General features: G+C 38.9%; 1 long non-coding RNA gene across 1 annotated transcript; it reads left to right on the top strand.

Moving 5' to 3' along the window:
- Positions 1-1,072: 1,072 nt before the first annotated feature.
- On the top strand, positions 1,073-3,369 carry LOC141602533 (uncharacterized). The gene is made up of 3 exons (XR_012524509.1): positions 1,073-1,245; positions 1,343-1,452; positions 3,137-3,369. It is a non-coding gene; the product is annotated as an uncharacterized LOC141602533 (long non-coding RNA).
- Positions 3,370-11,421: the final 8,052 nt, after the last annotated feature.

An 11,421-nucleotide genomic window follows, 5' to 3' on the forward strand; every position in this document is an offset into this window, starting at 1 on the left:
GTGAGGGTAGATTTAGGTGTTTGGGGGACCCTCCCTCGGGCGTGGTGTTGGAGGATTGAAAATAAATCGGTGGTAAGCATCGTCAACTCGAGTAATCCTTTCGGAGAGACTGGTTATAGCCTCCTCAACTTGTTGGAACATGGCAAGCATGGTCGCGGAGCTGAACACAAATACCCCGTCCGAGGCATCCTTCTCCAAGGCATTTACCTCGTCATCAATTGGTAAGATGAGGTGTGAGGAGTCTAAGGTCGGCTCATCATCGGAGATAGCATGGATTCCCAATAGGTTTGTCTTGTTGTTTGGTTTTGTTGGTGGAGGCAATGGCAATTCCCCTTTCTCGATCATGTCCTGAATGACGTGTTTGAGCTTGAAACAGGTTTCCGTGTCATGACCTTTCCCTTGGTGGTATTGGCAATAGGCATTAGGGTTCCAGAAGCGGGATTTCTTAGCATCAGATGGATCCGGAGTGGGTCCCACTGGTTGTAAATTTCCTTGGTCCATAAGCCTTTTTAGGGCGCTTGTATAAGGTGAACCTAGGTTGGTGATGTTAGGTTTATATAACTCTTATTAGACTCCTCTAATAATGAACTAATTAACTTCTTAATTATTTGTTCTTTAGATGTAACGCCCCGTAATTTTGGACCGTTAATATATTTCGAAAGTAATTTATTAATCAAGTAAAATTTAATATTAAGGTATTTGAAGTAAAAATAATTCAAAGAAATATAATTTTATTATATTTTGAGGTAAAGTATTTATTTTGATAGTTTCGAAACGTTTAAAAATAGTTTAAACCGTGTAAAAACTTTTTATTTCGAAATAAGGACATATCGGAGAAAAATGACAACTCTATTGAAAATTGGGAAAACGATTTTGGAAATGGGTCGTATGAATACTCAATTTTCTTGTAATCTCGTGTTTAAGAACTTTGGTCTTGTCGGAATTTGCAATTGACAAACGGTTCTAATTATTATCGAAACGAGCCAAAACCGACTCGTGAAAATCCCGACTTAAACCCGCTCCTTCCTTTCCTCCTTTCTTTTCCCGCGGACACCCCCCTTCCCCTTTCTTTTTTCTGATTTTTCTTGTCTATCTTCATCATCCCTAACCTTCTAAAACATTCCATCACCAAAACACCATTAAAACTTAAAAATTCAAGCTATTTTGGCCATAACTTCCTCATTTCTTGTCGGATTTTTACAAAATTTATATTTCCGGAATCCTCTCGTCGAGATTTACAACCTAGTATGTTTTAATTTCAGTTTTCATTAAGTTGTTTTAAGACGAATTTGGGTAATTTCGGTATTTTATACTTATTATTGTGTTTTTAATGTTTAATTAGGTGAAGAATTGGAGGACGAGTTTGGGGACTCGTATATTGTCGAAGATAGTGGCTAGTTGCTTGTTAGGGTTTGGTTTTCAAGGTGCTAATTGCTCATTTTCTAGCTTAAGGTAACATATTTCGAGTTACTCGACGAATAATCGTCACATTCTTTGCTTTTTGTATGTTTTTGTGATTTTTGTTTGAGTAGTAAATTTTCACATGATAAAATGGGTTGCATGCATGTCTAATGCTTGTCTTTTGTTAGTTTAAGTTAACCATTTGTATATTATTGTTTAGAACAAATTTGGATGAGTAATTATTTTATGGGACAAATCCGCGGGTTGGTTGGAACGTGTCAGTACCGGACCGAGACATTTTCCAATGTTTCCAAAAATATGACAGATTGAACGGCGTCGAAAAATTAGGTGGTTTAGCCACTTGAATCACTCAATTCGGAGTCCGTATGAGTATTTGGCGTCGTTTTACCGAAAAATTTATAGAAAAGTTACTGTTCACAGACCCGCGGTACTGTTCACAGCAGTGAAACAGGCCCGTGACGGGCCGCGGCAGGCCCGTGCTTGGCCCGGGTTGGTCCGTTGCTTGTTTCGCGATTTTTCATGCAATATTTGTCGTTTTAGGTTCATTAATGTTATAGTTAGAATAATGTTAGTAGTAAAGATAATGAGGTTGGTAAAATTATGCTTATATTGATAGTTTTCACATGTTAGGATAGTTTATAAAATGAAATTGTAATGATTAGGCTCAAAATGAATTTTATAGCGATAATTGTAATGTTTTGATGATTGTGCCGAAAACTGAGCCTTAGTCCCTTTGACTGATTCGATGTCAGTTAATTGAGTGATTGGTCAGCCGTAATTTAACCCGTACCTGTCGCAGGGCTGGGGTTGCGGGTAAAAATTCGGTTGGATGAAATTTTATATGAATTGGATAATCGGCCTTTTTCTTGTTTTGGGCCATTTATCAAGTTTTTAAGTTCACATGTATAGTTGGTTGAATTTAATAGCTTCTTATATTGTAGAAACGGCCCTAGATTCCCCGAAACCTTTAATATTGTTAATATTGCTAGAAATGGTATTGGTATTAAATACTTTTCGCAGGTTGTTGTGTTTGTCATAGATAGGTCTTTATAGTCTCCGACGAGTATATGTTCACTGCTTAATAGCCTTTGTGTTCCTGACTAGTGGATTTATATCCAAGTTGGGGCATGACCTCGTTACTTATTTTGATAGTAAGTGGTCAGCTTAAGTACTAGCCAACCCTTTGGTGGACTCCTTAGGGTACTCACTTTGTTTTAGAAAAATTGTGGGTCTTGGGTGCGGTGGTGTGTATCCGCATGTCTAGGTCTGCGCAGATTTTAGGCTAGGGTTGTGTTGTGTCTTGGCCATGTTTTATTAATATTAACCGCTGAGCCAAGATACCGGTTCGATTACCTTCCCTACCTCGTGGTATAGACTCGAGTTACAGAGTGACTATTGACGGTGCTAAGAACTTGTGCCTGTCTTTGATATATTGCCCTTTCTTGTATGGTGACTTTATGAACTGTAATAGGTGAGATGTAATGGATTTGATTGATTAAGTTTGGATTACTACTTGTTATATGTTTCACATGATAGTTTAAATTGGTCAGTTTAGTATTCATATGTTAGAATACTTGGAAATTAGATTAATTATCATGTTGTTTACATGTTACACTACATGTTACATTAAATATGACGTTTCGTGGCTGGGAGGACTCGAAGTTACTCCCCACTGAATTGTGGCTTTCGTGTTTGTATAAAATGTGATTGACAGGTACTTGATGCTTAGTTGGGGTTCACGGACGAGCTAGTGAGCAAGAGAACCTTGGACCTAGTTTGGCTATTTTTGTAGTAAACCTTTTAACTTTTGGTTTTGTATATATTTTGAAGGGACATATGTCTCCCTCTTTTTCTTTGGGTTGTATCATTATATTTTCTTATCGTTAGCTATGGCATGTAAATTAGTTCGTTAGCATTGCAGGTTTTGGCACCCTCCTCTTGGGAATGTTGGAAATGTTTGTGATTGGTTAGGAAAATTTTAAATCTTACAGGTTTTGTCTAGTTGAACCAATTACAAACATATCCTGTCAGTTTTTCTGTAGAATTTACGCGTTTAATTATCGCTAATTTTTAAGGGTGTTACATTAGATCTAGTGCATGCATAACAAAATAAGAGATTTATAAGAAAACAGTGTCCCTTACATTGTTAATTTCGGTTTTGTGGGCACAAGTAAGGTCTCCTACCTTCACTTGTTCTTGAGCTATGATGAGTAGTAGGATTATCCTCCAAAGACTCCAAGTATAGAAGCCACTCCTCTTGATTGCACCCAAGATTATCCCTTATCTCTACTAAATAATATGTGATAGATATTTGTTTAGTAGTTTACCTTAAAATTGATTACTAATACTCATATATTACACTAATAATATTAGTAATGAAGTTGAACAATTTAGATTGAATCTTCTCATAATTTTAGAGAAAGATTAAAAAAGTAGAGAGAATATTTTGCATGTGTTAAAGAAGTATGCATAAAGTGAATGAATATAGGAACAAAACCCTCCAAAATATAAAGGGTGTACCGGTTTTGGGGAGGGAGGAGGACCAATATATGGTCTTTCACTTTTAGCTTTTGTTCTTCTCTAAACAATAGGCGTAAGACTAGGCTAGAGTACTCATTACATATGCCATACACTATGAACAAATGCAAACAAGCAAAAAACCATGTGATACTACCCAAAACCGGTTTCTCCTTATAAATTGTCTACTATTTTATTTTGTCAATTTGTCAATTGTCACACAATATGTCACATGTAGTATGTTACATGTTATTAATTAATTTAATGCATATTTATCACATAAATATCATTTTATAAATTAATTAAATTACATACAACAAATTGACTAGTGATACTTGATCACATAAATAAAATGGGTCATATAATTATAATTCACAATATCATGTAATTATAATTAACCATTCATTCTTATCTCTATTGTTTCTCAAACAATAAACAATTTTAGTAATAAGCATTTTTATTACTAAAATAAATCTTATTTAATCCCATTACAATAAGATAAGTATATTCTCTCTCACAAATGAATTGTTCAATTTTAAGGAATTGATTAACTTGTATCGTCATACAATTAATCAACTTTACAGATAAGGGCATCATCCTTTAGGTGTGACCTTAAGGGATCAACTGACCACCACCATCTCACGACAGTAACGTCAAACTCTAGCAAGCAAATCGTTACCAATTAATGTTGATCAGTTGACTATATAATTGAATCATCCCTTACGTATTCTTTATATGAGATTTAATTATGATATTAAATCATGTGATCGCACTATTGTGGAGGACACATTTTCCAACAGGTGAACACTCTTTGAGGGCGCTAAGCTCTTTTCGCGGTTGGCTCAAGGAGGTTGGCCTCGTCAATTTTGTTTGTCTGACCATAAGGGCGAGATCCGGTTGATGTAGATCCCTGGTAGCCTCTACCAGTGGTTTTGGCTAGGACACCCTTTCGGAGGTCGTCTTCAATGCGGATTCCAAGGATTTGCAGATCTTGGAATGTCTTGATGTTTTGGTATCTCAATAAGTTGGCATATACCGGCGGAGATTGTTGACAAACTTCTCCACCAAAGTTGACTCACTCGGCTTGCTGACCAACTGAGTGCTTACTCTCCTCCAACGGGTTAGGAATTCCGTGAATCCCTCCTTATCATTTTGAGTTAGGACCTCGAGAGTACGGATGTTGGACTGAATTTCGACATTGTCGTCATATTGCTTAGCAAATTCAACAGCAACCTCATCCCAGGTAGTGAGGTTCTTCGGGTCAAGGGAGTAGTACCATTGTGACACCCCCATATACCAAAGAGACTTAACAAGACCTTCACTAGCATATAAGGGTGTTACCATCTCAGTTGCCTGAGGCCAGTAATAATCAAATGTCGATAAAAGAACAATTAAGTTATATTACAAGTAAGTAACTAAAACTATTGATGCATAGAAGATACAACTCAAAACCACTATGTGAACTACTTCTGTCGTTACTCGTGAAAGACTCATCCCACCAAGCACCCAGCTAACATCCAGACCACAACCTGCTAAGACTGACTGCTCACCATAAGGGATCACGGCAGACACAACAGAAACAAACAACAACACAAAACCACACAAGGTCAGTAACTGAAGAAACGCACCAATAACCACAGATACAACATAAGCACAACAGAACGTACACACATCACACCTCCTCCAACCAATCACCGTCACCGACTGTCCACTGGACCAGCCCTGCCAGTGGGGGACCGCAGCCGTACCCACCGAATCCCCGCTAATCATACCGAGCGATAACCATGTCCCATTAATGTGCACATCCCATCTCGTGGCGGGTTCCATGGAGGGCAAAACTAGGCCGTGAAGCCACTCCCGAAAGTGACTCCACTCAGCCGAGGACGCACCTCGAGAACCATAGACAAACAATCACAATCAGCTGTACCACAATAACGATAACCAAAACAACGCAACGCCAAACAATTACCACAATCAGTAAACCATATAGACACTATGTCAACCAAACCACATCAAAGGACACTCTAGACAACCATCAGTACTGAGTAGGCGAACCAACCTTTAGCGCATCGCAACGATTCCACTTCCGATCACGATATATCAATCAACCACGCAACACACCTATACAAACAGTACAATCATCTATCACAACCACTACAACCCTAACTGAAAACAACAACGACAATGATGATGACGATGACATACCTACGCATAGCAATTCGGCATCAAGACCGCTACGTGACTCAAGCAACCCATCCCCATGGCACAAGCATCCTCAAGGACCTCAAAGAAAAGAACTATGGTGAAGGGAAGAAGAAGAGGCGACATCTAGGTTTAGGGAAGAGAGGCGGAAATGATTTGCCGTTTCACAAAACACGATTTATAACTCCCCGCTGCAAACCCGTTACTCGATCGAGTAACTAACTTACTCGATCGAGTGACCCTTGCTCGATCGAGCTCCCAAGCAACTCGATCGAGTATCCTCCACTAGATCGAGTAATACACAAACTAAGGCTCACACCGTCACCAGTCATCGCTCGTAAGGTTTCTGAAGGTCAAGATAAGCGTCTAAGGTCGGTCAATGTCGGTTAACGGGTCCCTAAAAGGACGGGTATTACAGTCTTCCCCCCTTAAAAAGAACTTCGTCCCCGAAGTTCGACTCATCCTCTCCCGTGACACATGACAAAGAAACAAGGTCACTACCGCCGTTTACCCGACACAGGTCAACACAACCGTCTAGAAATACAATCCCGCTACGTATGTTCATCAGACATCATTATCATCCACCTTAGCACACAACACAACACGACTCTTAGGTAATCACCCACTTCTTTATAAATCACCGAACATATACCAACCATAAGGACGACCAACTCGACTATCACTTACACTTACTACATCATATTATTCAAACATACACCAACACAACCATAACGAATAATTACTGAAAATAAGTATAACGACATGCTATTATGTTCAACAATTATAAACTCTCACTCAATTATACAATACCCAGAATAAAACTATTCAAGCAATTATAAATTCATACTTTAAATGTCACAGAGATACTATAAAATATCACGAAACTACTGTAAAATCGTTATAATTACGTCATTTTTGCTTTGCGACATTACTCTTCCCCTCTTAAAAGAACTTCGTCCCCGAAGTTCAGCATCAAACGGCTTCCCAGACCCTTAAATTGATACACATTATACCATATTGACATTACTTAGAAACCACCAGGTAACTTTGACTCATGCTGACACAACTTACTCTTTGACATTACACAAATTAACTCGTATAAATGTAAAACCACTGAAAGCGTGTATCACCCTGCAAGACATACCATTACCAACTAGCAGCCAAGTCATCCATTACTTTGATATATAATCACACCACTTATGCACAAAATTACAATCATCGTACACTACCTTTCTATGATATCTTGATATAAAATACAAATTATGTAGATACCTCTGATAGTTGTACACAATAACCAATATGCAAGTTTGACTCAGGACAGCCACAACACCCCCTTGACATTACTAGTTATATATATATATAACTAGTAAGAAAGTGAACCACGTTGTTGAATATACAGTTTATCAACTGTTAAACCTGTCACGAATTACCCCCCTACTTGATCATCCTGATGAGTAAGATGTAGGTAGGGTCAAGTCTCTTATCACCAACAATTATTTTAACCCAATTTAGTGTGTAAATCGGGGTCGAATCACGAGGATGGAGGGGTTTCTACTTAGCCTAAATAGGAGTCTAGTCTAGTCAAAAATGAAAGGAAGGAAGTTGATTTGAACTACTAAATGTAACCAAAGCAAACAATTGAGAAGAAATGTATACGATTGATTAAAGGCTAGGGCTTTCGGGTTCATCTAAATGGTCAAAAGGGCAAACAAGATGATTTAAGGGGTTAAAGATGAGAGTTTATCCTAGGACTAAGCATCAGTGTCTTGATTATCCTAGAGGGTGACTACTAACTCTCATTAAGCATCACACTCTTCTAAAACATGCAACAAGCCCACCACAAACTTTCATTCAATGGAGGAATTAAGCAATAATGAAAAAAGGCACAAGCTTTCACTCATGCAAATCATCAAACACCTTGTGTGCAATATTAAGAAGGATAAGCAAATCACCAAAACCCCAAAATAATCAAACTATCATGCCCAATAATCCCATTTAGACTCCCCCTAAACCCTAGAAAGATTACTACTCACTCATGTTCAAATTGTTCAAACAAACAAATGGGAAAGAACAAACAACCAAAAGAGATGACATGGTAAAGATTCCAACAATTATAAAAGACAAGTTAAAATGTAAACAATTGATTAAGCAAGTAAATAACAGAAGAGATGTACCAACAAAGAGTAAAGATGATTGCTTTGATTGAATTAATGAAGGGAATCCTTCAATATCTCCCAATACAATCCCAAAAACCAAATGTAAACAATTGATAATAACTACTACTAAGCTAATTTTACTAAATGATTAATAATAATTATGGAAAGATTAATGCTTTGATTAAGGAAAGATTACATAAATTAGGGAAAGTTTTCAGATCTAGGGTTGTGTGTCGAAAATGAATAATGGAGGGGTATTTATAGTTTACAACAATTTAGGTCAAAAAAATTACAAGGAAGTTCAAAATGCGGGGAAAGGAGTCTGAGCCGGTGGACCGGCCGCCGGTCAGGAGACCGGCGCATAACCCGCTGGAACATTTTGGTGCCAATTAAATCATCAGGTATGGTGAGCCGGTGGACCGGCTGCCGGCTCTGAACCGGCTCAGGAGGAAGACTTCCAGCCGGTTGACCGGCTGCCGGCTAGCCAGCTTGGAGTCTTCCTTCACCTCTTTGACTTCAGTACTCGTATATGGGGACTCTCAGTCGGTGGACCGGCTGCCGACCGACCAGCCGGGAGTCCAGCTTCCCTTCTATTCACTCTTCTTCTCTATGCATGCCTTGTAAGCTCCTTAGCTAGCTCCCTTAGCCCTCTTCCCTATGCAAAGCCTGCAGTGAGGAACATAAAGATCATTGTACGGGACTAAAGCTACAAAACGGGGCTAAAAGGGTCAAAAACCGCGCATGATCGGGAAATATGCATAGAGAAGAGGGATGAAATTGACACAAAAATGGGCACTCATCAACATCCCCACACTTAACTCTTACTCGTCCCCGAGTAAGTCTAACAGCAACATGTAAGATGCTAAAACGGTAAGTATTAAGAGTGTTTGCACAATATAAGCATCACTCATCTAATCTACTAATAATATCCGAATGAGTATTAGCGCACTCAACGCCCCTTCAACTCACAATTTGACACTGATGAGGTAAAAGTGCCCTATTGCAAGGCAAGTAGGGTCTTGCTACAAAATTGTGATGCACGTATCATGAAAGCACATAATCAAGCAATGGAATGCATCTTACAAAATGCACCACTTTCCACATCTAAGTGGCCGGGTTTTCAAGCAACAAAACATGGTCTTGGTCGGGAGTACAGTCTCAGAAGTTCCACTAGAGGTACCAACCCCCTAAGCATGGCTCAAACAACCCTAGTGTGATCAATACTCAATAAACACATTCAAGAGCGGGATAAGGGGAGGTAGGCAAGCCCGCCGATAATTACAAAACCGACACGAGATTCAACCAAAAGACCCATGACTAAGGGGACCTAGGCCAACGACATCCTCACGGTTTTCACTCGTCACTCAATTGAAGAACAAGGTGATTTTTGTGACAAATAGTAACCAAAATCACTATCCTAACTTGACTAGCGAAAACGTGCCCGCAATCTAATGTGTAAGACCGTCCTATGTCCAATGAAATGCAAATAATGGTATAATGCACACAATATGAAACAAGGGTTGTAACGGGGCTAGGGAGTAGGACAAAACGGGATTGGTGCAAGCACCGTTTGGATATGTGGAGTTCAAATCAAGAATTGCCGACACCTCGCACCCCATTTCTTATTGCAACACATGAGACACGTCTATGCCCTAACATAGCATGGATCACCAAAACTATGCAAAAATTGCATAAACCCAACTCAAATTGGAAAAATTTCAAAAATACTCCTCTTATTTCAACAAATGGTAACATCTACACCCTAACAAAGACTCGGTTTCCCAAGTCATGCAAAAAATGTGTAAACCCGACTCATTTTGGAAAAACATCAAATCGCCCCTTTATTTAGCAACGGCTTTTTCTACCCCGTTTAATGATGAGGAGGGGTGTTGCTTGCCTTTTTTCTTTTCTTGACAACATATATACAACACAAGTAACTCATTTTTTTTATTTTCTTGAAAACCCTTCTTTTTTTTTTCACTTTTCTATTTTGTTTTTCATTTCGACATTAATACCTCTTATTCATATACAATGCCAAATACACCAAGCTTTTGACCCGAGTGTACATGTACATTATCCACCATTACGACCCAAGTCACCTCCTTCAACACTACTCCAAAACCGACCAATTATTGATCAGGGAAGGGTGGTTATGGAATGTTGCTATTTTGGTGAGTTTGCCAAAAGGAAAGGCTAAGGCTCAAAGGGGGTGAATCAAAAAGGGAGACAATGGAAAGGACAAAACAAGGCTATTTGGCTATGTGAGGTTCATATGCAAACGGATTTTTGTTTCATATCATGTGCACAAAAATGTAATGCAAATTCACGGTCTAAGGACGAAATGACACACTTATGCGTTTTGATGTGACACGCCCCGCGTGGAGGCCTACTCTCAAACCTAGATGAGGGTGGGGTATGAGTGTACCCACCCTAGGAGGCTCTACCCTTACCTTTGAGTGGCTAAGTCGAGCCCTAGGTCTAGTCTACGGCCTAGGTCTCACAAGGTCGGTCTAAACTCATTGGTCAAGCCCATCTCCCTCGGCTAATTAAGAGGTCACGGGTGCAAGTCACGGGAAGGGGAAAGGCACAATTGGAGATATAGCTCATCATGGGTGTCTCCTTGGGAGACCATGTGGATTGTTGGATGTTGATGTGTGCTTCTAGGATTAGACATTGTTTGCATGTTTATTTTCATGTTCTTTCGATTCCCGCTTGCATTTTGTCACATGTGCATATGTGTTGTGGTTAGAATTAGTTGCACTTAGTTTGTAAATGCGGTATTGAAATTACGATGCAAGTTATACTATATGAATGCAATGCCTATATGTGACGATATATTACAAATTTTAAATCTAATGCAAGCCTAAATGTATGCAACTAAATGAGCTTCTAAGCTAAATATATTACATATAAGCTAAATGCATACAAAAAATTAAATATGAACGAGAAAATTTGGATTAAGGGAAAAATCATACTTGGCTTTGGATTTTTCAAGGTGGGAGCAAAGATAAAGGCTCAATCAAGATCCGAGCCAAAGTCCACTTGCTCTTCATCCGGGTCTTCATCTTCATTATCATCTTCATCATAATCTTCTGTTAGAAATCTATATCTCATTATACAACAT

The sequence above is a fragment of the Silene latifolia genome, chromosome 9, assembly GCF_048544455.1.
Source record: "Silene latifolia isolate original U9 population chromosome 9, ASM4854445v1, whole genome shotgun sequence".
NCBI lineage: Eukaryota > Viridiplantae > Streptophyta > Magnoliopsida > Caryophyllales > Caryophyllaceae > Silene > Silene latifolia.